Here is a 27,365-nt window from a genome sequence, read left to right on the forward strand (position 1 = left end):
AGGTGTGAGCCGGGGACTCCAGGAATCAGAGAGAAGACAGGAGCGGAGGAAGGGACCCTCGCCTGGATCTCCCGTGTCTCCAGCCAGCACGTTTGCTTCGTAATCTATGAATGTTAAATACGGAGGGGTTGCAGAGCAGAAACGCCGGGGAGAGGGGGGCAAGTCCTCTGTACTTGGCAGGGAAGGAGAATGCCGGTTGACTAGTGAGGCGGGTGGAGAAACACAGAGAAGCCTCCTGGAGGCACACAGTTCGTTAAGCCCGGGGACATGCTAAATGAACCTTTGCAGCAGGAGGCAGTGAGGCGCTGGACTCGGGCGCCGGCGACAGCGCGGGCGGGCGGGGAGGGGCGAGGGGCCGCCCCGGGAGGACACAGCCAGTCAGAGGCGCGGGGCGCGGGGCGCGCGGACGCATTGGAGGAAAACACGCGAGCCCCAAACACACCAGCCGGAGGAGGCGCCGCACCTACTTCCCAATATAACCAACTACGGCTGGGGGAGCGGAACTGCGAGAAGGCTGCAGCCAAAGTGCCATTAAAGCTCGGGGCGGAGAGGATGCGTGACCTGGGTCCCCTCTGCTGCAAGAGGCAGGGCAAGCTGGAGGATTCCCTCTGAATGATTAAGAACTCTGCAATTCGCCTCTGCCACAGTCTGCAAAGGACCCGAGGAACCGCTCTCTCTGAACTGTGCTGATGGGCAGGAGGATGGGAGACAGGAATTGAGAGTCACAGAGGAAGGACAGTGGAGTCTGGCATCTTATTGGTAAGTGGCTGACATTCCTTTGCCAGTGACTGCGTTCTGTGATTGTGCACTTCATCTCCCAGCCACTTAGGATTTTTGACACACTCGCTTCTGCAAAGCCATCCTTTCTTGCCATGTTGCCAGAATGTAAAAACTGTAAGATGAAGCTTTTTTTAAATATAAGAAAGAAAACACGATTTTATTTTCTGCTAGGATGTTATGGCAAAAAGTTGAAACAAGAGTAAATATAACCCATTTGTGTATCTCCTAATGCCACCCAAAATAAGAGTAGACAATTCCTACACGTAAATTGCAGGGCGATAAATGCCAGGATAAAGTGAGGATGTTTCTACAAAGGAAACTAAATGTTCGGAAAATAGGATGTTCTCAGGTACTGGATGTATGTCTTACGTTAGAGCAATGAGTTTCTGAGACTAAATAATTGGCTATCTGGCATTGTAATAACTTGTTAAAATTCAGTACGGATGCTCTGTAAGTGGAGTTCTACAAAGTTCGTGAGACTGAGAAAAACTGTACCTTGGATTATGCTGAGCTTTTTTCTAAAGGTTGTATAGGATTGTGATAGGTTAAAAAATTATGTTCAGACATCCTTAACATGTTTTGTATGGAGATATATGGAAGAGAATATCAATTTGCACATATATAAACCTGATGTACTGTAAGCTGAGAATTACTCTGATGACCTGAACAATACGTTGTTTCAACTATATTTATTTGCGGAAGAACCAGAATCCACTATATATGTTAGAAATATATTACTTTTAAATCTTAGAACCGTTCTCCCAAGAAAAATACATTTTCATGTGGTATTTTAAATGCAGGTGAGAAGCAAAAAACTTTTAAACTGTTGTATGTTCAATGCCTTACCTACATTTAATTCATTTATTTCTTAATTTGAAAGAGAAAATCATTTAGAGGGCCAGAACTTCTACTTTGATTCTCAATTTCGACTGTGGAAATAAGGATGAAAGAAGTAGATGTTCATTAGAATACTAGCATTTAAAAAATATAGACAAATAGTTGAATTTAAAAATTAATACAGATATCATCGATTACTGTTAAATTGCAACAGAACTACAGAAATACTTATGACCATTACAGGGAGCTTAAGGGATTTCATTATGATTAATATTGTGACTCTCAGTATTTCAGAAAATAATGACTAGGTCACTCCTGTTTTCAAAAATGCCTGTAGTCAATTTTGGGCAATTCTCCTGGTTGCTTGCATATTCTCCTATTTCATGCTCAAATTATTCTAAGTTATGTGGAGACTAGTATACTGAGTCTGAACCTTACCAGGCATAAGTTTGCTCTGACTTTAATTGAAAAGAGATGTGACTAAGAATATGTCATATAAAACTAATGAGAACAAAATAAAGATATTATATACAAAGATCATCTAAGTCTGTTAAAGGGAGGGAAAGCAAAAACAAAATCAGAGTTAAAGTTACAAAAAGGAAAATGCAATATAAAGAATATAAATTGAAAAATAGCTGGAGTGTGAGGAATAATATTAAAGCCTATCTGAAAATAGAAAGTCAGCGAAATTGTTATTACAAGTGCCAGTGTTTTTGCTTAGGAATTGGTGTATCCTTTAAATTATTTAAAACTTCTGAAAATTGAGAAAGGAGGAGAAAAACTGCTAATTTTAATTTCTTTCTGATTCCATAGACAACTAAACAGAAAGTTAGATTCTTAAAAGTTAAATAAAAATATAATCACATAGATTAACTAAATGCCAGACTTTGTAAGTTGTGAGGCACATGTATACCAAGGTGCTTTTGGAAATACATCACAAAAGCTACGGTTGTGGAATTTTTAAATGAATAGCTGAAATACCTGAATGTTTCTCAAGGTGAGCAGTCAGTACTTCAGGTATTAGGTGGTCTTAAACAATTCTTAGTCAGGGAACCAAACTGAAATCAGATCGTGAATCTATGTATAGAATATGTTTATGTAAGATGAATCATTAAAATTAGTAGCTTGTGAAAATTTCCTTCAATCTTATGTGTCCAATTAAGTAGCACTATCTGTTAGAAATGTACCAGGTTTGGCTAATATGTATTTCTTTAAATGTCTCTTCTACTTCACAGTTTAGAAAATCTAGACCACTTTCAGGGTAGAGGTAAGAGTGTGATTGTCTGTCACAGCTGACTTAGCAATAAGGACCAGAGGGTGTCAGTAAAGGGCAAAGGGCCCACATAGGCTGGCCAAAGCATTTTGGAGTTTGTCTTACTTCAAGACAAAATAAAGGCATATTTTGTGAAGATTAAAGTAAAAATAATGAAAACTTCTCTAGATGGCTGTAATACTGTGAAGATAATTTGATTGTACAGAGTGTGATTGGCTAAAGCAAAGTTATAGCAGAGTTTGGTGTCTCCTTCATCAGTCAAACTAATTCAGAATTTTATGAGGCTCAGATATTATGTAATTTGCTGAATCCATTCTTTCTCACCTATCTTGATTACCTATTGTCTTTGAACTTTCTTTTTAAATATGGGTATTTTAATTTTTACTAAGTTGTTGGAAATTTGTTTCTCTTAATTTAAATAATAAACTCATACATTCATGTGGTTTGTTTTCTTGAAATTCTGACTTCAGGAGTTGATTTTATTAATCTCTTTCTTCTTTCTGACAATCCAAGCATAAAGTAAGAGAGCCATGTGTTTCTCACAAGATGTTAAGAACAGGGTTGTAAGGCTGTGCTAATATGTTACATGAACTTCTTAACACTTTATAGCAGGAAAGAGACTGGTCGGAAGCTCAAAGCAGTAGAATCACTGCAGAGGTCTATTTTCTGAGCATTTGTGATCAATAACTCCACATTAGAGGCTGGTCCATTTTAAAAAGTAATGAAGTATAGAAAACTCCTAATGCTTAAGATTTAAGATTAAAAACTACTATGAATTATGTTCCATCTCCCTACCCACTCAAGGAAGTAATCCTGTTTTATGATTTTTGGAGATTCAAATGTGTACTGTTAGAAGGGTTCTAATAAATTGAATATTATTAGTTCAGATTTTTTACCAGATAAACAGTTTTTTGAGTTGATGTATTTAAATTGAATGACACAAAATATAGTGTTTTAATACAGTGGCTATAACAGCAATTTTTAAATGGAAATATATATTTGCTTTTTTAGAAAACTGGTTTTACAACTGATTTCTTTCATCAAAATTATTCTGAAGTATTAAATTGAATCCTAGGAACTTAACATAACACTGTATAACTTCAGTTATGTTTTACCTATTATATTTGCATAAGCTAATTATAGATAATTTTATGTCTATTAATCCCCATAAATTAAAATACAGGTCTTTAGTTTTATATTCCAGAGTACTGCATATTATAGTTTTGAAATTATACCCTCCTCACACATAAGCTCGTAAGTGTTCCAAAGCTATTCAAGTATGGTAGTTTCTCTTTCCTCCAGTGCAGAGAGCTGGGAAATTTCCACAGAGGCCACAAAGTAATTCTGAAAAATAAATCAAGATTGTCTGTTTTATGAAAATAAAAAAAAATGGATCTACCATTTTTAATCTAATATAAAATAGTGTGGGATCTATCATTCATGAGAATCTTAAGAAATTACAGTCATATTCATTTCCCATGTATTTCTTAAGCTAGAATTTCTTGTGATCACTGCCATTTTTAAACATTTCAAAAAATGTTTCGTTAGATACATTTTACAACACAGATGTAAAGTTGATTGTTTTTTCTTTTTTCCTAAGTGGTTCTTAAAAACTCATAATGATCCAAATAACTGTTGCTTAATGGCTACCATTTTAATTTATTTATTTTCACAAATGACCTTCTCATAACAGATCTGACAGGACTCACCTATTTCCTCTTATGCCAGTCATGTTTCCAAATAGTTCTCACACTCAATTTGCAGAGTGGAGGCCTACATAAAAAGCAAGGAGCCAATATATTTTATGAGTTTTTGATGAAAAATATTGTTATGGTTAATATCTTTACTAGAAAATATGGAGCCAGTTAAATATAAAGTGACTAAACTGAACAGTATCCAAAGCACTTGCATTTTAGGCAAGAAATATTTCATTTATGTGAATGATCAAAAATTCTCTTTCATACCCATTGACTGGAAAAGTATAAATATATATTTAAACATTTTATGAAGGGAGTAGGGATGTACTTCATATCATTCTTAAAGCTGCTAACAACCCAGAAAGGAGAACATCTCATTCTTCCATTACTATCCAGTAGTAAATGTAGTATATGTTTATGAAGAGAAATGTTGCTGATTATATAGGTGATAAAAAATTGAAATTCTCTTCTTTTTGTGAGTATTAGCAGAAGCATTCATTATGAGGCTAAAAATACTGGGATGTTCTCATCGAGAGATATTATAATTATAGTAATAAAGTATCTGGAGCTGCAACCAGGTCTATTAATGTATTTTTACAAATATTTCATTAGTTGCAGGAGTTTTTATTTATCATATAAAGAGTAGAGAAATGGGATATTAATTTTGTGAGAAATTTAAGTATATAAAGTTTTATCTTTATTTTCTTAAATAATTCATTTTATATTTATAACTATTAAGGATATTTTTCTGAAATTAAACAAATTATAAAGGCAATACTCAAGAACTTATAACAACTATTTTAATTCACCTAGGTTCTCCCATTTCAGTTACATGCAAGAACTTACTTTCAATTGTGCAATATTTGTTGAGATACTATGTTCTTCAGCCTTTAAATTTACTAAACTAGACAAAATCCCTGATGACTAAAAGTAATACTATTAGAAATTACAGGTGAGTGACAATAGGAATTTTTAAAAGAATTATTGTTTTCTAAAAGTAAATTTTTATTTAATTAACAGTTTCATGATCATTAAATATAATAGGAATTCCTGGGCACTGGAACAGATTGAATGACCCCAAATATATCTGAAAACATTGTGAAAAGTCTCATGTTTAATCTGTTAGGTATTGTATTTTGCCTTATTTTGTTATTTTAAAACTTTCCTCTTCGTATTGTTTTCTAAAAGATACAGACTGGCTTAATATTATCTCCCATATAGCAAAAATTATTAAAACAACTTGTTAATGTCCACTATTTCTTTTCTAATTTTGTATTTTCGATAATATGAATTTCAAAATTATAGCATTGATAAGAGAATTGAAACTCTAAGCTTCATAATTCTATTTAATACTCTCTTCTTCCTTTTGTGATGCTGTTATTCTAATGTGTGAGCTGATGAATGAGAGTTCATGCTAAAATAACCATATCATTCAAATTCAGCACAAATCTCATGATTTATTGATGATTAATTGGGGGACACTTAGGAAAAAGTGACAATAAATACCATTTAATATTGGAAGGGGCCATACAGAGCTCGTATTTTTACCTATTCATAATAAAGTTTATTCACTAATAAACAAAGGTATAAAAAGGTGAAGTGATGTGTTCAACATTGCAAGTAATGCAAAAGATGGAATTAGAACTCACATCTCTTAAATTTCAAGATCGGAGCTATTTATAGCTTATACTTTATTTTATACTGTGGACATCTTGATTATTTTTGTATCTATTCAAATCAAATCCTTATATTAGGATATAAGTGTAGGTAATTTCCTTGTTGCCACTGATTATCTGTAAAACATTGTCTTTTAAGATTAGAAATTTAAGATCCAATTATATTAACTCTGGAAACTGCTATACCCACATTCTCTTAACCAACAACTATAGAACGTAACTGCTGGATGTGAACTTTTTCACAATGAACTTGGTATGCACTCAACAGCTACATCAAATGACAGAAGGTTTTTTTTTTTTTTTTTTTTTTTGACAGTTTTAATTAGGAAACTTGGGAACCTTTTAGAGTGTTATAATTAAGTAGAAAGAAGGATTTAAGTGATTTTATTCCATGGCATATATGTAAGGGAACATCCATTTGACCTATAATACGTTTTGATTTTTCCCAGACTGGCAGGTTTTCTTTTATTCCTAGTAATAAACGTTTAACGGAAGCCCTAAATCAAATAGAAACTCAACAAGAAATGTAGATGAGAGTATATTTCTTTTTTTGGTAAATTTTGGTAAAATGTAATTGGGTAAATTATAATTCATGGGTAAATTTTGGGTAAAATGTAATTCATGGGCTTTTTAAAGGTTGTAATGATTTTAGAGCATTTGCTAATAAAGCAGAGAATATATCTCTAGAAATATGCACTATTCTTCTGTTTTGAAATTCAAATGTCAACTTGTATATAAATTCTAGTCTTTCGGTGATAATATTAAAGGAGGTTAATAGAGAACAAATTTGGAACTGTAACACTATTTAATCATCATTGTATCTGAACCAAAGTTTATCTATGCTTAATTTTAATAATGTCATATAAATTATTTTACAATGAATATATACATTAAAAATTCCTCAGTAGAACTGAATATGATAAAACATAAAATTACCATAGTGCAATTGAGTGGAAGGCAGTTTAAATATTGCTGAATTTCTGGTATTACATTACTTTTACAGATGCCTTCTCCTGATGCTTTAATTGTCAAATTATGACAAGCAATTTATGTGTTGTGGGGAATGAATTCAAGTTTTAAGACTCTTTTTCTTTAAACACTGAATATTTAAAGATGGCGCGATAAGTGTAGTAGAGATGATCTGAAAGACTGTGACTAAAAATGTTAATATTTTATTTGAAGTATTTTATATACTAAGTATATAACCCCAATTTGCAAATAAAATAAATAAAATATAAAACATATTCTTGAAACCCAATGAATAGTCATTTTCATTCTTGAATTTTTACTTTCTTTAGGTATTTACTTTCCTAAAACTTACATTCAGTTCTTTAACATTTTCAAATAACAGTAATCTTAGTAAGGAGGAGTAGTTACTTGAGATTGAAGTTAAATGATCCAGAATTGATTTTATGAAAATTATACATATTAACTATTTTAAAAATATATGACTGCATTTGTTTGTTTCTCATTCTTTAAATGGTCTTGTTAGTAAGTGCCACAGTAAGTAAAATTAATGAAAAGTAATTTCTTTCACATTTAAAGCAATTTCAACATTAATTTACTCACAGAAATGGTCTGCTGTGGACAGTGGCAGTACAAAGTAAGAATATAAAAGAGAATAAATAGTTCACAACCTGGTGGAGGAAATACACCCATAGGGTGAATATAATTCAATGTGAAATATGCAGTGATAGAGGTATATGTGACTAAGATGCAGATTTTCAATATTTCTCCTTCTGGAGACTTCTGTTACTTTTCTCCTAATGAACCTTTCCAGCTTGGACAATTTCATGCTAACATTAGTTCTCTAATTGCTTCATTTACTTTGCATTGCCTAAGTTATTTTAAAGTGATTTTGGTTCCAAGATTCACCTAACCACTTTAAATGAATGTTGTGTTTTTTGACATCTCATTATACTGCTAACTTTAATATCTCGGAGCCATCTAATCTCTCATGATATAGCCAAATTCAAGGTAAAAATGAATGTGGCTGAGATGCTGTGGAAAAAAAGCCATTTCTATATGTTATAAATAAGATTGATTTCTTTCATTTATTTAGTATGACATATTAATGCTGCTGATAAAACTTACTTTGTAGGAGTGGATTAACTATGAAGCCAATGAAGCTTTGCTTATATGGCTGTTTCCAAATACTAATAGTAGTAATAGTGGCAGAAATCACAGTAAACATTATTTTAATAATAATAATAATATATCTAACATAGGGAGCCATATGGATTAAAAGATTTGGTTTTTGAATTTTAGGTTCAATTTTGACTTTAAAACTTATTAGCTGTATAATTTTGGACAAGAAACAATCTTTCTTTACATACAAAATATCTGTCGTAATGTAATATACAGGAAAAAATACCTACTTTTCAATGGTAAAAAAAAAAAATGATAGTGTTAAAATCATTAAAGTTTTAAGTCTAGGAGGAAATTTTTATTTTACTTTAATTCTCATTCTAAGCTTATCTGTCTACCAAAATATTGTTGTTGTTGTTATTTTTTAATGAGACACAATCATGTTTTAATTGTGGAAGGGGATATTGAGATCTTTAGAACATCAGCATTTAAAGATTATTCTGTGTATCTCATCTTTTATTCAAAGAATTTTCTCAAATATATACTTCTAATAAATCTAGTATGTTTGATACCATATGCTTTTGGGGATTCAAAAGAAATGAGAAGTTTGACCACTGACAATGAAAAGATGGAAAATCGTTCAGTCAGGACACAGCTTAATAAGAAACTTAAGGAAAAATTACCTGTAAAAGACTGTAGAAACATTGGAGGAACAGAAATGGTCATTGTTGTGATGCATTAAACTAACTTCCTGGACAAACTCTTTTCAGTTGTTGTAGAGAGGGAGAAACAAAACAAATGTGTAGGAAAAAGGTAGGAAAGCTAATTAACGTACAGAAAGAATGCTCTTAATGCAAAGAGAGAAGTTAAAAATATATAAAATGAGGAAATTTGGAGGATTCTAAAAGATAAACTGAAAAAATTGGGATTTTGTTCCAAAGCAAGAGAATAATATTTATCTCAATATTGTATGATATTTGAGTTTCTTCCCAGTTTTTCCCTTTGCTGTGACTTGTACAGGTCACCTTGCTTCTCTCCCTAGTTTATTAGTTTCTCAATCAAAATAATTAAAGTAAATGAATTTAAAGCATATTCTTCAGGTTTTGATCCACTGTTACTCTATGACTGTGTGAGTTGTGAGGTTTTGACAAAGGGAAGAATGGAATGACATGAAAATGTAAGGATTGACAACTGAATCTAGAATGAGCTCCACAGAAGAGAGAAGAAACCACATTCATGGCATATGATGAGGTCACAAAAAGAGCATGAGCTTCTTAGACACAGGTTTAACCCAGGTGTTTCCCTAAGCAACACAACAACCTTTATACGTTTTCATTTCTTTCCCTGTAAAAGATGATATTAACTAGTAACTCATCATTCTTTTTGCAAGAAGGAAATGAGACTGTAGATTTAGGAACCAAAATTACTTCATATATTCAGCTATAGATGCTTATAAAATTTCTTTTCTTCCTTATAAGTTTTAAGGCATAAAATTATTTAAATTCAGTATAAATATATGTGGGTACAGTGACTCTAGGATTCTAAATATGAAGAAAATCACTTATTTTCTTGGCTGGATGCTGTGTATTCATGTATATTTGCTGATGGTGACATGTTTTCTTTTAATGACCTTATTTTACTTGCTCATTTTGACAGTGATTACCTCTTCTGGACCTTTTACTTTAATTTTGTTTTGTTGGGCATGAAAAGGGAAGTCATTCATTTCCCTTTACAAAATTACTTAGAGCATAGATTCTATTTTGTAGGTAGAGGAAGATATTTCACATAATGTCTTTTGAATCCTGTGTGATAACAAAATAGTACAGAATACATTCATTTGAAATTAATAATGTTCCCCAATTATATTATTTTTTACTTTTATTGTCTGTTTTGCTACTTTAAAAAAGTGATATTTTGAAACAGACTTGTGCTACAAATGTGGTGTCTAATGCTAACTCTTTAAAACAAATCTAAACTGAAATCTTTTAAATTGTGAATTGTATTTTAGAGCAAAAATACAATGATTTAAGCTTGTAAACATTTTACAAATTTTTCCAAAAATGACATATAGATATATATTACTATGGTAGCTTTTTTGGGTTGGCTACTTTGGCAATGAGTTATTTTAAATAAAAACACATTTTACTATTTGTGTGGTAAATCATATAATATTTTAAGTATGTATGTCTTTTATACCCATCCAATAAGTAAACCTCTTCCTGAAACATTTACTGATTATTCTACTTTTGCAGAAGATATAATATAGCAGAAAGAAATGGAAGAAAGAAATCTCAGATAAGAATATTTTCTTTCAAAAAAGGTATGAGAAAAATTTATTGGGTCTGGAACTGTTGGATAGAGAGGAAAAAAGAAAGGTGAAGAAAGCCACCAAGCAGACAGGAGAGGGAGCTGATAGAAAGCAATTTTGTACTGTTTAGTGAGGAAGTCATTAAATAAATATTTATACCATGAGCTATTTAAAAACAAACAAACAAACCTGGAATTGATATTTCACCTGAAACAAAGGTGTCTTTTAATCTTTGCTCCATGTATTTTTCTTCTAAGATAATAGTTCTTAAGATCTAAATTCATGGCTTAGTTTTTCATGTTGCATATCAAAATGCCAACTATTCAGAAATGCCATACAGTTGCTTGGATAAATATTAATTTAGAAGGAAGAAATGACCTAGTGTTCTCAGTTATAATTCTTATAACTTCTCTTACGTAGACATTATATATGGTCTAATATCTCCTACATATCAGAATTTTTTTTTTTTTTTTTTTTTTTTTTGAGATGGAGTTTTGCCCTTGTCAACCAGGCTGTAGTGCAATGGCATCATCCTGGCTCACTGCAACCTCTGCCTCCCAGGTTCAAGCGATTCTCCTACCTCAACCTCCAGAGTAGCTGGGATTACAGGCATGCGCCAACACACCCAGCTAATTCTTTGTATTTTTAGTAGAGATGGGGTTTCTCCATGTTGGCCAGGCTGGTGTCCAACTTCTGGTCTCAGGTGATCCACCCGCCTTGGCCTCCCAAAGTGCTGGGATTACAGGTGTGAGCTTTTGTGCTGGGCCAATATCAGAATTTTAATAGATGTCTTAAAATTGAGATGTTTAATAGATTTTTAAAAACATCTATTAAACTTTAATAGTTGATTAAAAGTCCCCTGATGTACTTCTGTGATTAACTACCTTTAGTAAATGTTAATCCCTACTTGGTTAGTGTTTGTCTTTAATGCTTGAATAAGTTATCTATCTCAGACACATTTCTTTTTATGTGTAGGAATGGCTCTATAATTAGTTACTTTATTCTTACATTTCAAACACACCAGAAGAATTCAAGTTTTCTCATGAGATAAAAATAAAACCTGAATAAAAATAAATACACCTTATGAATCTTTTTCCCATAGACAAAATAATACAGACTCCATTTTAAGGATGGATATATGAAAACAAGTTATCTTGAAGGAGAATTGCATTCCAGTAATAAAAATACTTATAACTTTTTCTTCTAACTCTTCATTTATAGAGTCAAATGTTGTATAAAAGTGACTTCAAATATGATTTTTTATGTATTTTTTTGTGAGATTACAAATGATCTGCTCCATTGGTTGTGTTGTAAACTTAAAGACCACCTAATGAAGTATTTCTTATGACTAGGAATCTTGATTGAGTGAACACTATTATGTTCATCTCTTTTTATTCTAATATGGAATTCACAATTAGAAGTATGAAATAGTATGAATATTTTATTTGTATAAATATATATACAGCAGTCCCTCCTTTTCTGTGGGAAATATATTCCAAGACCTTCAGTGGATGCCTGAAACCACAGCTAGTACCAAACTCTATATTTTTTATATATTATCTATGTGAGAACTGAGATGGCTAGTAATTGACCAGGGGACCAGTAGCACACACAGTGTGGATAAGCTAGAGGAAGGGATGATTTGGTGGAACACAGTGCGGCTGCAGCAGATTTCATATTGTTATTCAGAATGGTGCAAATGTAAAATATGAATTGTTTATTCCTGTAATTTTCTATTTAATATTTGTGGACTGCAGCTGCCCTTGGGTAAATTAAATGGTGGAAAGTCACACTGTGGATAAGGAGGGACTAATGTACCACAAATTTCTTTATCCATTCATTCATTGACAGAAGCTTCTGTTGTTTCCATATCTTGGCTATTGTGAACAATGGTGCAATCAATGTGGGGGTGCAGGTATCTTTACGAGGTGGTGATTTTATTTACTTTGGGTATATATTCAGAAGGAAGATTTCTGGGTCATATGATAGCTCTGCTTTTAATTTCTTTGCAAACCTCCATACTGTTGTCCACAATGACTGCACTAATCTAAATTTCTACCAAATTGCAAGTGCTTTTTTTTTTTTTTTCACCTGTTCATCAACACTTGTTATCCCTTGTCTCTTTGATAAAGGCCATCTTAAAAGGTGTAAGGTGATATCACCTTTTTATATAGCTGTTGGCTATTTTTATGTCTTCTTTGGAAAAATATATATTCTGATCCTTGCTCATTTTTAATCAAGTTTTTATTTTTATTTTTACTATGAAGTTGTGTGAGTTTCTTATATATTACTTATCCTCAAAGAGGAGATCTGCCATTTTCAGCAACATAGATGAACTTAGAGAGTATCTTGGTAAGGGATGTTAGCCCGACAGAATGAAAAATACTGCAGTATATTACTTATACAAGTGTGTAAAGAATAGAACAGTGCTTACCAGGAGTGGGAGTACCGGATGAGGGTGGATGGAGGGTGGAATGAGGAAATGGAAGTCAAAGAGTACAAAGACATTGCAGTTATGTGAGGTGAATAAGTGTGGACACTTGATGTACAATATGAGGAGTATGTTAGTAATATCATAGTGTCTATGGGAATTTGCCAACAGAGTAGACTAAGAAAGGTAACTACATGAGATGATGGATGTTAATTTGCTTGGCTGTAGTAATCATTTCATTGTAAGTATGTGTATCAAAACATGTTGTACAACTTAAAGCATCTTTCATCTTTTTAAAAATTATTTTTATGGCATATATTTAAAAATGCTATGAAAAAGAATGTCATTAAAGCTAAACCTCTCTCCTAAAGTAGTATTCCAACTCTCTCCCTCAGAAGTGGTAATCATTAAGAGATTTTTTTATACATATAGCATTCTATTTATAGATAATCTCTCAATTTTTCTTAATTTTGGGTAGCTACATAACAAAAAGGTATATAATTTTTTAATAGAGTACTTTTGATAAAGTTATACATGATTTATATGAATAGTTCCTCACCTAAAACTATCCATCAATTTACTTCTCATATGAAAACAAAAATGAAATTAAAATTCTTAGTTATAAATTTTATATGAATAGATCTTGAAGTTGTATTATAGGTCATTGAGAACGTACACTTAAAATTTTGTCTTTACTGCCAAGTTTCCCTCCATAGCAAAGATACCAACTAATACTCCCACTATTAGTGTATTCCAATGTCTGTCTCGTCCCACTGTAGCCAATACAGTGTGTTACCAAACTGCTTGTTCTGTGCCTAACAGAATGGTTCTAAAAGAAAGTAAGTTTTTGTTTTAATTTATGTTTAATATTTGAACATCCCTTTATGTTTATAACACATTTTTTATTTGACCTATGGTTCCTACCTATTTGCCAGTGATGTTCTGAGTTGATCTTTTTCCTAGTCCTTTTACATATTAACAGAAACAAACACATAGCAGCAATAAGTCAATTTAAAATGCTTTGAGGCATTGCCAGATTTTATAAGAAATAAAATGCATGTCTGTGAAAATTATAGAGATGTTTGTGTAAATACCATTGTCTTCTTTTCTCCCTCCACTGTAAGCAGAAGATCCAGTGGAGATCCAATGAAGAGAATATAATTTTGTCTTCTTCAATCACATAAAAAAAATCCAGATAAATGAGCCCATTTTCTCATATTCAAAGTAGCCTTCTAAATATCACTCACTCAACATTCCTTCAGGGAATCTCACTGGAATTTTTTTTTCTCCAGACTGGTTTCTCTCCTTCTATTCTCCAACTTGTCAATAATTCTGATGAGATAATCATTCAGAGACTCAAGCTTGCCATGTCATTTCTTTACTCTAAAAGCTTTCATGCTTTCTACAGTTTAAATAACACATTTCAGACTTTGCAGTATTCCATTAAGGAGTTCCATAACTGTTCTTTAGCAACTCTTTTCTAGGCTCCTTTGCAACTACAACAATGGACAGATTTTAAATTCAGCCACAACACTACCAAAACCTATAATTAGTTGTCCCATCTCTATACTTTTGCTGACATCATTTTCTGCCAAAAATAATGCTTTGGGACATATTTTTTCTTCTTTTTGTCTTTTTCTTTTTTTTTTTTTTGACATGGAGTCTCACTCTGTCACCCAGGCTGGAGTGCAGTCACGTGATCTTGGCTAACTGCAACCTCCACCTCCCAGGTTCAAGCAATTCTCTGCCTCAGCATCCCAAGTAGCTGGAATTACAAGCACACCCCACCATGCCCAGCTAATTTTTGTATTTTTATTAGAGACGGGGTTTTACCATCTTGGTCAGGCTAGTCTTGAACTTCTGACCTCGTGATCTACCTGCCTTGGTCTCCCAAAGTGTTGGGATTACAGGTATGAGCCACTGCGCCCGGCTGGGACATCTCTTTACAAAAATTACTTTTCCTATCAGGAGATTGCAAGCTGCTTTAAAGATAAGAAAGTGTTTTGATAATTTTTATAAACTGCTTTGCCTAACGTAAACACCAAGGTATTAATTTAATTAATTTTTTGTTAATTTAGAGCAGAATTTGATTTAATTAATTTAATACATTCTGCTCTAAATAATACAGTGCTTTAAAGAGGCCAACATTGAAAAATACTTCATAAAGAGCAATTACCTTTAGTGAGGTATAACACAGAGTGAGCTCTCAGTTAAGTTGTTATAGGTTCATTTCTGGTCCTTCACCTAATAACATCAATAAGACTAATTATTTGTCCAAGTTGTAGTTCCCTAATTGGAATAAAGATACTAAACTTGTCTATTCTGAAAGAAATTATGATAAAAGTTTTTTGTACTTTTAATTGACAAATAATAGTTGTTAATATTTATAAGATACACAGTGATGTTTTGATAACATCATTGATGTTACATATACTGTATACTGATCAGATCAGAGTAATTAGCATATCCATCATCTCAAACATTTATCATTTCTTTGTGTTGGTAACGATAAATATTCTCCTTCTAGCTATTGTAAACTATACATTACTGTTAACTGTAGTCATCAGTGGTATATAACAATGCTAGAACGTATTCCTCCTGTCTAGCTGTAAAATTTAAATTCCACTGACTCAATGAATTTTACAACGCCTGCATTGCTTGTTACAAAGCATGTAATATTGCTTATTACAAAAACATGAGCAGTAGACCAACGCTTCTTTCAGCTCTGCTGAAACATGAGCAAATATTTTTCATTTTTTACATCATTTATAATTGTCCATAACTTCTACAAAGTTAATACTTCTTAATGCAAAAAAAACCAAGAAGGATATATATTATTTTACAACCTCTTATAATATGTAGTACATATATATATATGTGTATAATACATCTGTCATTATAAAATGAATAAATCTTACATTTTATAATGAAAGATATATTATACATTATATTTGGACTTCGCCACTGAACCAAATCACAAATAGTTCTGATAAGTAAAATGTCCCATCTATAACTAAAATAAATCTTAAACTTAAATGTTAGTTCTATTGATCATATAATGCTTTTTCAATTCAACAGATTCACAACTAGCTAAAGTGTCATATTTCTCTATCAGATAATAAAGTCATCATAAGAGGAGTAAATAATTGATTGAAAACTGAAAAGACTTTTTTGTTTTCAAATTAATATTAAACTATTGAAAAATTTGAAAACTGAATTAAGAATAGAATCCATTAATTCAGTTTCATAAATTCATATAGAAACATTAGCAATAAAAAAGTAACAAATATGTTGTAGCCCAAAATGAAGATCTTAAAGAGGAATTTATTTCAACAAACCACAAAGCATTTCTCGGCTTTTCAGATCATTGGCTATATTTAAGTCTGGGAGCAAAGTATTACCTCGTTTATTCCTCTTCTTCTGTCGTCTTTATCTTGAGATGCCATTCTTCAGACCAATCCGTTCTCAACAAGAGTGCTGTGTCATTAATAGGAAATACTGTTGAACTGCATAAAGGTTCCACGTTCTCAGTTTTTCTATCACTAGACAAACTCAGAAAAGTCATGCTGTACTTCATTGTATTCACTTTGCCTCAATAGAAAACACTAAAAGTAAAAACGAAATGGAAGACCAAGACTTCCCCTTGCGATGAGAGGAAAATAGAGAATTTACAAGTGTCAAACACAAGGATGCTAGCTGGAGTCACGTACATTCCACTGTCATACAATTAAAATTACCTTCTTATCTCTGTGATTTTACAGAATGGTGGACAGTTGCTTAACAAGGGAAGGGATGAATGTGTGTATATACTTGCTCCTGAGCATTGGATCCAAAAACAAAGAAACCAGTTGTTGTCTTAGCTTGTATGGCCCTTGTGTTGAGAAATAGATGGTGTGAAAGAATCAGCAGTACCCTATCTAACATTTAAAATAAATGTTACTTAGTATTTCTAAACTTCTAAGAAAAAATGTCAGAGGTTTTTACACTTTAAAATGTGTAGGAGCTCAGAGTATTAAGAAAAAACTCAAATTTTCTATATTCATTTTTAATTTGTTCAGTAACTTTGGGCAACAGATTATTGCATACAGAGAAAAGATTTAGTGATTGTTCAGTTTCACGAAATTTATGACACTCTGATAAAAACAATCACCTAGCAAGTATTTACTCAGCAGCAGGTGAACGGCATGGGAATACAGACATGTTGGACTATTTTGCCAAGGTACCACCAAAAAGAGGGAAAAATGATGCAGAAAGTGGAAAAACATGATACTCTGTGATACAAATACATGCAAACTTTGAGATAAAGATAGGACAAATATAATTGAGTGATTAGAACCGAAAGCATTTTGTCATTTTATTTGTGTGTGTGTGTTTTAAAGACAGATACCGTGAAAACTCTCAAAAACTGAACGTGTGGCTTAAATATTGGTCACAGAAAAAGCTCTTATAGCTTGTTTCATCATAAAATTTAGTATATATAGTAAATACATTTTATAAGATATGAGATAAATATTGCATCAGCCTGATTACCATAATATGGATACTTGAGAATATTTGGTACACATTATACTAAACTTTATAGTTACCAGTTAATTTCATTTTTTTCACATAGTTTAAATTTGAAAAACATGAGATATAAATTCAAAGAAAAATCAAGAGAAATCAAAGAAATGTTGAGTTTGTGCAAAAGTAAAAGTGAAAAAATGAGAAAAGTGCTATTCAACTTAGGTTTATTTGCTGTTTATTTATCAACCCATTTTTAAATGTTAGTAGTGTTTCAATCTTACTATGAATGATTTATCCAAGAAGCAAAATCTTGCGATATTAATTTTTAAATGTTTTGTTGATGAATATATAGAGTTGCATATTAGTGTATGCTTTCAACTACCTTTTACGGTAAGAGAAGAGAAAGAGTTGTCTTAAATCTGAAGTATTTAGCATTAACATTTCTTTGGTCACAATTTTAGGGCTCACTATTAAACTTCTGAAAACTGCAAAGTGTAATTAATGCCCTTCCAATCATCAGCATCATCATCAACTTAGGAGGAACTAAACCAAATCTATTAAGAGAAAGAAGTGTAAAGTTTGTTTTAATTTTGAACTATCTCCTCAAACCTTATTTCTCGTTTATTCAATGAGAACACAAAACTGAGCCTGGCCTGGCCTTTAATTTTCAGCACATTAACTTACATTTCATGGAGTAGGTATTTATCACCAGGAGCCAACTCCAATAACTTTCTCTTTATTTTAAAATTTTCCTGTAACATTTATTTGTTCAAACTTTTTCTTTCCACATCTGTTTTTGTTCAATCATTTATTCTCTCCTCAAGGCCTCTCTCCTTTTGATTTTTGCCATATCTTTAATATCTTCAGTCTCCCCATTTCTATCACCTTCTTTCTTTTGGCCTAACACATATGCAAACTGGTACAGTCTTAAAAATAAAAGTAAGTCTGTTTCTCCTCTTGCCTCTACTTAAGTGACCACTCTCACACTTCAGACTCTTTTGTGTGCGTACCTTACTTTCCTCCTTTGTGTTCACTGAAAACAATTTAACTCATTTTTTTATCCTCATCACCTAGTAGTTACTTGCAAGTAGACACTCAACAGATGGTTATCGAAGGATTACATGAATGTATGAATCTTATCATGTTCTTTTATCTCAATTGACTGCTCTCGTTAAGTTTTTGAGATCTATGAATATTATGTCTTTTAAATTTACTATAATAAAGATCATGCCCCAATCTTTCAGTTCAACACAGAAAGGTGTTAGTGATAGTTTATGAAGGATGTGCAAATGGACATCTATTATATGAATAAGAGCCCATAATTTAATTTTAATGGCTCTGAGTCAATGATAATTATTTACATATTTTCATTGATTGATAAGCCCTAATCTGGCCATAGCACTAGCCTAATTTGCAAATGATTTCATAGAAAAATACAAATATATATAAGCCAATGTGTTTCCAATCTCTATGACTTTGCACCTCTTGCCCCATTGACCCGAAACATTACTTCCTCTTTCTTCTCCTGAATAATCTCTGCCTATATTTCAGGTCTAGAATATCATTTCTTTAGAAATGTTGCCATCAAACTTGCACATTCTGCACATGTACCTCCCTTCTTTAAACTCTAATAGTTCAACTCTTATTTCATGTATTTAGCACATAGCACAATGCCTGGAATTTAGTGGGCACTCGATAAATACTTATTGAATGAATGAATAAATGTGAATGAGTGTAGATGCAGTCTGGGACAGGTGTTTAATGTACAGCTCAAGTAACTGAAGAATTAATGTTTTCATTGATCTCTGTAGCATGCTACTTTAACTCCTAGGGATTGCAATCCTTCTTATACATTTACATTTTAATTTACATTTCTCAAGAGCTATAGCTATCTTTGTTGTCAGGCTCAAATTATCTTGACCATTCTCCTTCCATTCTTTTATAGAGATATCCCCTGGACCTTGGATTAATTCTGCTAAAGCCCTGCCTATCCTTATAAGAAAATAAAGAGTAAATATTAGGAAAGGAGTTGCAGGAAGAAAATCTGTTTTTAAACAACATTTGCAAAGTTCATTTCTTAGAATTTTGTTTAGAATTAGAGTTTTAAAACAAAAGTGACATAAAAATTAACTTCTAAATTTCATTATTTCATTAGTTTATCATATTAGAATAATTAGAACTTGCCCAATCAAAGATCTGGTATGATATACTTAACCGAATAATAGTATGAAAATATAATGCCTTATAATTAAGGAACGGCTGTTTGCCATTAATGAAAATACACTACAGGGAGCTTACTATTCTAAAAAGTGGCTTAAGTGCTAACATTTAATTCTTTAGAACCATCAACCTAAAAAATTCTAAACTTTCTTTATGGATGTTGATTGAATCATCATAATTCATGAATATTAAGTATTATTCACATTCAAATTTTTCTACTCATACCACTCTGATGCATAACAAAATTAAGACAGGCTCAGTTTAAAGACATAAAGGATATAATTTAGGATATTAGACAGCATTAACTAAATATCTCAGAATCTGGAAATTCTGCCAGCATTGATTCCGAATGCCACCTGTAGTCGCCTGGCCTCTGTAATATACTGTTTCGTATGACCATTTCAGCTCTGTGGATGTTCAGGTATTAAATGAGACAGTGTGAGATAATTTTGTTAATGTGTCTAAATATAGTCCACTGGTTATTCAGTCAATAACATGAACTAAATCCCCATTATGTTCTGTGCTCTCCCTTAAAGTGTTAATTTAACAATATGCACTGCAGAGGGGAAAAAAATAGGCTATCTTAGACCTAGTAGGTAAAGAAACGAAGTAACAGTCAAATTCTTTTATGAGATATTGCACATAAAAGGTTATTACATGCATGAAAACCAGGCCTTCCTTTAATATTTGTGGGGTCTGGGACAAAAATACACATAATGGCTTGCATATCATATCTAAATATTCAAAAATCATAAACTAAGCTAACAAATTCTATTCTCCAACTTTGGTAAATGTCCCTTTGTAAGTTCCCAAAAGCCAGTTGTGAATTTGGAATTTTCTAGCTCCTTTTAGTTTGGTACAAAAATGTGGAATCTGGAAGAAGCTGGCTCCAGGTCCTCATCTGTAATCTGCAGCCTGCCTATCTTCTTTATAACACCAAAAAGGGCTTTATGCACAAAAGTGAGCAATCTAGTCCTCATTTCCAAGCTCCATTCACCTCTTCCACACCTTGTTTACCACTCCAACCTACAAGTATACACATAAGTCCAGTCATAGAGATGGCCAAGAGGCCTCTGCAGGCCGTGTTGACAGGCCTTGGATCAGTTTACCACAGAATTCTGAGATCCCACGTGTTCTAAATGTATTCTAGAGCAAACTTGGCACGGATAATTCTCATTGGCTGTCAAAATCCTTTTCCTGAAGGGTGGGACATGGCTAGAGAAAAGCCAAAGCATGTTCGTCTCTAAAGTGTCAGGTCAAGATAGGATGATGATAATGAAAATATAAGGAAACTCTTATGGGGAAATTTCACACAGTGTCTCTATTATCAGTGTTATTAGGAGAGACAGCACAACATAGTGAATAAACAAGTTGCCTGAGTATAGAAGCCAACTTTACCACTTACTCTCCTGGAGGTAGTTATTCCACCTTATTGTACCTCAGTCTGCTCATGTATAAAATGATAATACTACTTATTGCATGATGTTATTGTGAAGATTAGGTGCTATGCAAAGCCCATAAAGTAATGCCTTGCATATAGAAAACACTAAATAAGTATTAGTCATGATTATTTTGAAGTGCTAAAGAACGATCGATATAGTCAGGATGCATCCCATGTAGGGTGTGAACAAGTTAATATGCCACAGCTAAGAAGGAAGATAAAATCATTTTAATCACAGAGTGATACTTCCTTTATATAATGTGATTTTAAATCTTTTGATTTAAATTACAAGTAAAGCATTTATTAAATATAGGTGAAATAATTATACATGTATCAAACAGCACACAAATAATTAATACTTATTGACTATGTGCCTGATAGCATGCTAAAAACATTTTATGCAACATCACATTTAATTCTCAAAGCTAACTTAAAATTATGCATTCTTTTCTAATTTGTGTGCAAATGAGCATCTATGAAAGTATGTTTTTCATCTGGTCCTATAAAATACATTACCTGAGCAAATTAATATAGTTGTATCTGTATGTATAAAGTTTATTGTCAAATGAGAACTGCAATAAATTACAGAAGAGTTTACCTTCTGCATGAGAAGTTCTAAAAGCCATTTCAGAACTGAGGACAATTTTTTGAAGTATGCGGTGCATTTTTATCATATATGTCAGGATTATTGCCACATAGAAGTATCATTACTCCTAATCGTAATAGATTGAAAAACGTTAAGCATTGGGATGTTCAATAATAGGACTGACTAATGTAAAGGAAGTGGTACTTAGTAAACAATCTTATTACACAACATATTTTAAAGAAATCTCACTGGGCAAATAACCTATTGAAAACCAGTGGTAATATGATATAAAACTACTCTGCCATAGGTGAGCAAGTTTCACCTAATAGACACCTCAAAACCAAGATAGAGTTTTTTGTTTGTTTGTTTGTTTGTTTGTTTGTTTTAGATGGAGCCTCCCTCTGTGGCCCGGGCCTGAGTGCAGTGGCGCCATCTCGGCTCACTGCAAGCTCCGCCTCCCAGGTTCACGCCATTCTCCTGCTTCAGCCTCCCCAGCAGCTGGGACTACAGGCGCACGCCATTAAGCCCGGCTAATTTTTGTATTTTTAGTAGAGACTGGGTTTCACCGTGTTAGCCAGGGTGGTCTCGATTTCCTGACCTTGTGATCTGCCTGCCTCGGCCTCCCAAAGTGCTGGGATTACAGGCGCGAGCCACTGTGCCTGGCCCAAGGTAGAGTCTTGAGTAGCAGGTGAGAGTAAATCAACCTGCTGTCAGTCAAGTTATTATTCCATGATAGCCTGCAGCCAGTAGTGGACATAAATGGAATATGTATCCAGGTAAATAACTCTGTGTGTAGAAACCTGTGACTTGCAAAAGTCTAAGGAGTAAGACCTGGTGTGGTGGCTCACGCCTGTAATTCCAGCACTTTGGGAGGGCAAAGTGGGTGGATTGCTTGAGCCCAGGAGTGCGAGACCAGCCTGGGTGACATGGCAAAACCCCATCTCTACTAAAAATACCCAAAAAAATCTGGGCGTAGTGGTGCACACCAGTAATCCCAGCTACTTGGGAGGCTGACGCATGAGAACTACTAGAACCCAGGAGATGGAGGTTGCAGTGAGCCAAGATTGAGCAACTGCACTCCAGCCTGGGTGACACAGCAAGACTCAGTCTCCAAAAAGAAAAGTCTAAGAAATACACATTTAGGGACCGTATGTGTTCACTGTGGGATACTAGAAAAATAGTGTAAATATAGGATATTAGATTAGAAAAATAGTGTACATTATAAATAAAACTTATCTGCAGTCCTTTTCTTGAAAAAAATATAGTATTTATAGATTTATAGTATTTATAGTATTTGTTTCATAAAACTCCATTATGATATGTTGTTTATAAATTATTTACCAGTTTACTCACTGGGTGGTACAATAGAGTCATTTTCTCAGCACTCTAGCTAGGAATTTAAGCCAAGAAAGGTATAGTGTCCTCATGAGTTTTCTGTTTGTTTTAGTTTTTTCATCAATTCAAGAAAATATCTTACACAGGCAGGATATGTACTAGAAGAGTAGCAATACTACATAATGTAATTAAGAAAACTCAACTGTCTTACTAATAATGCAATATTGCAAATAAGTATATTCAAGCATCTTACTAATAATGCGATAAACATAACTTGTCCATTGCTATATTATAAATTGTCAAACACAACTGGAAATTAGCATTTTAAGATCAAGCCTCATGTACAATTGACTAAGTCCCTCATTTTATCTCAGAAATGACTTCATAAAATTGAAGTGAATTAGGCAAAAGAAACATTTTTTTTCTTTTTTTTTATGATTATACTTTAAGTTCTAGGGTACATGTGCATAACGTGCAGGTTTGTTACATATGTATACTTGTGCCATGTTGGTGTGCTGCACCCATCAACTCGTCAGCACCCATCAATTCGTCATTTATATCAGGTATAAATCCCAATGCATTCTAACTCTGAGTTTAACAAATTACTTTAAATCTTTAAACCCTATTCCATCCTTTGAAGTTTACAGAGTAATGTGATTAATAGACAGTTACTTGTGCTATTATAAATAATTCACTTAGCAGGTTTTTTTGAGAGAATGTAGAGTGGCAGCAAATGATAGGTGCTATCGTTATTACTATAATTCTTTTTTATTATTTTTTTTTATTATACTTTAAGTTCTAGGGTACATGTGCATAACGTGCAGGTTTGTTACATATGTATACTTGTGCCATGTTGGTGTGCTGCACCCATCAACTCGTCAGCACCCATCAATTCATCATTTATATCAGGTATAACTCCCCAATGCAATCCCTCCCCCCTCCCCCCTCCCCATGATAGGCCCCATTGTGTGATGTTCCCCTTCCCGAGTCCAAGTGAGCTCATTGTTCAGTTCCCACCTATGAGTGAGAACATGCGGTGTTTGGTTTTCTCTTCTTGTGATAGTTTGCTAAGAATGATGGTTTGCAGCTGCATCCATGTCCCTACAAAGGACGCAAACTCATCCTTTTTTATGGCTGCATAGTATTCCGTGGTGTATATGTGCCACATTTTCTTAATCCAGTCTGTCACTGATGGACATTTGGGTTGATTCCAAGTCTTTGCTATTGTGAATAGTGCCGCAATAAACATAGGTGTGCATGTGTCTTTGTAGTAGAATAATTTATAATCCTTTGGGTATATACCCAGTAGTGGGATGGCTGGGTCATATGGTACATCTAGTTCTAGATCCTTGAGGAATTGCCATACTGTTTTCCATAATGGTTGAACTAGTTTACAATCCCACCAACAGTGTAAAAGTGTTCCTATTTCTCCACATCCTCTCCAACACCTGTTGTTTCCTGATTTTTTAATGATTGCCATTCTAGCTGGTGTGAGATGGTATCTCATTGTGGTTTTGATTTGCATTTCTCTGATGGCCAGTGATGATGAGCATTTTTTCATGTGTCTGTTGGCTGTATGAATGTCTTCTTTTGAGAAATGTCTGTTCATATCCTTTCCCCACTTTTTGATGGGGTTGTTTGTTTTTTTCTTGTATATTTGTTTGAGTTCTTTGTAGATTCTGGAAATTAGCCCTTTGTCAGATGAGTAGATTGCAAAACTTTTCTCCCATTCTGTAGGTTGCCTGTTCACTCTGATGGTAGTTTCTTTTGCTGTGCAGAAGCTCTTTAGTTTAATTAGATCCCATTTGTCAATTTTGGCTTTTGTTGCCGTTGCTTTTGGTGTTTTAGACATGAAGTCCTTGCCCATGCCTATGTCCTGAATGGTACTACCTAGATTTTCTTCTAGGGTTTTTATGGTATTAGGTCTAACATTTAAGTCTCTAATCCATCTTGAATTAATCTTCGTATAAGGAGTAAGGAAAGGATCCAGTTTCAGCTTTCTACTTATGGCTAGCCAATTTTCCCAGCACCATTTATTAAATAGGGAATCCTTTCCCCATTTCTTGTTTCTCTCAGGTTTGTCAAAGGTCAGATGGCTGTAGATGTGTGGTATTATTTCTGAGGACTCTGTTCTATTCCATTGGTCTATATCTCTGTTTTGGTACCAGTACCATGCTGTTTTGGTTACTGTAGCCTTGTAGTATAGTTTGAAGTCAGGTAGCGTGATGCCTCCGGCTTTGTTCTTTTGACTTAGGATTGTCTTGGCAATGCGGGCTCTTTTTTGGTTCCATATGAACTTTAAAGCAGTTTTTTCCAATTCTGTGAAGAAACTCATTGGTAGCTTGATGGGGATGGCATTGAGTCTATAAATAACCTTGGGCAGTATGGCCATTTTCACGATATTGATTCTTCCTATCCATGAGCATGGTATGTTCTTCCATTTGTTTGTGTCCTCTTTTATTTCACTGAGCCGTGGTTTGTAGTTCTCCTTGAAGAGGTCCTTTACATCCTTTGTAAGTTGGATTCCTAGGTATTTTATTCTCTTTGAAGCAATTGTGAATGGAAGTTCATTCCTGATTTGGCTCTCTGCTTGTCTGTTACTGGTGTATAAGAATGCTTGTGATTTTTGCACATTAATTTTGTATCCTGAGACTTTCCTGAAGTTGCTTATCAGCTTAAGAAGGTTTTGGGCTGAGACGATGGGGTTTTCTAAGTATACAATCATGTCATCTGCAAACAGGGACAATTTGACTTCTTCTTTTCCTAACTGAATACCCTTGATGTCTTTCTCTTGCCTGATTGCCCTAGCCAGAACTTCCAACACTATGTTGAATAGGAGTGGTGAGAGAGGGCATCCCTGTCTTGTGCCAGTTTTCAAAGGGAACTTTTCCAGTTTTTGCCCATTCAGTATGATATTAGCTGTGGGTTTGTCATAAATAGCTCTTATTATTTTGAGGTACGTTCCATCAATACCGAATTTGTTGAGCGTTTTTAGCATGAAGGGCTGTTGAATTTTGTCAAAAGCCTTTTCTGCATCTATTGAGATAATCATGTGGTTCTTGTCTTTGGTTCTGTTTATATGCTGGATTACATTTATTGATTTGCGAATGTTGAACCAACCTTGCATCCCAGGGATGAAGCCCACTTGATCATGATGGATAAGCTTTTTGATGTGCTGCTGAATCCGGTTTGCCAGTATTTTATTGAGGATTTTTGCATCGATGTTCATCAGGGAGATTGGTCTAAAATTCTCTTTTTTTGTTGTGTCTCTGCCAGGCTTTGGTATCAGGATGATGTTGTCCTCATAAAATGAGTTAGGGAGGATTCCCTCTTTTTCTATTGATTGGAATAGTTTCAGAAGGAATGGTACCAGCTCCTCCTTGTACCTCTGGTAGAATTCAGCTGTGAATCCATCTGGTCCTGGACTTTTTTTGGTGGGTAGGCTATTAATTGTTGCCTCAATTTCGGAGTCTGCTATTGGTCTATTCAGGGATTCAACTTCTTCCTGGTTTAGTCTTGGGAGAGTGTAAGTGTCCAGGAAATTATCCATTTCTTCTAGATTTTCTAGTTGATTTGCATAGAGGTGTTTATAGTATTCTCTGATGGTAGTTTGTATTTCTGTGGGGTCGGTGGTGATATCCCCTTTATCATTTTTTATTGTGTCTATTTGATTCCTCTCTCTTTTCTTCTTTATTAGCCTTGCTAGCGGTCTGTCAATTTTGTTGATCTTTTCAAAAAACCAACTCCTGGATTCATTGATTTTTTGGAGGGTTTTTGTGTCTCTATCTCCTTCAGTTCTGCTCTGATCTTAGTTATTTCTTGCCTTCTGCTAGCTTTTGAGTGTGTTTGCTCTTGCCTCTCTAGTTCTTTTAATTGTGATGTTAGAGTGTCAATTTTAGATCATTCCTGCTTTCTCTTGTGGGCATTTAGTGCTATAAATTTCCCTCTACACACTGCTTTAAATGTGTCCCAGAGATTCTGGTATGTTGTATCTTTGTTCTCATTGGTTTCAAAGAACATCTTTATTTCTGCTTTCATTTCGTTATGTACCCAGTAGTCATTCAGGAGCAGGTTGTTCAATTTCCATGTAGTTGAGCGGTTTTGATTGAGTTTCTTAGTCCTGAGTTCTAGTTTGATTGCACTGTGGTCAGAGAGACAGTTTGTTATAATTTCTGTTCTTTTACATT

At 33.7% G+C, this 27,365-nt stretch overlaps 1 protein-coding gene across 2 annotated transcripts in view; it reads left to right on the forward strand.

Moving 5' to 3' along the window:
* Window positions 1-438: 438 nt before the first annotated feature.
* Window positions 439-27,365, forward strand: part of CNTN5 (contactin 5) — a 1,320,702-nt gene continuing 1,293,775 nt past the window's right edge. For both annotated transcript variants that reach the window (XM_023208001.2, XM_023208000.2), the window contains exon 1: window positions 439-759. The gene's annotated coding sequence lies outside the window, so the exon portion shown is untranslated. The remainder of the gene's footprint in view (window positions 760-27,365) is intronic.

The sequence above is a fragment of the Piliocolobus tephrosceles genome, chromosome 13 (assembly GCF_002776525.5).
Source record: "Piliocolobus tephrosceles isolate RC106 chromosome 13, ASM277652v3, whole genome shotgun sequence".
Taxonomy (NCBI): Eukaryota; Metazoa; Chordata; class Mammalia; order Primates; family Cercopithecidae; genus Piliocolobus; species Piliocolobus tephrosceles.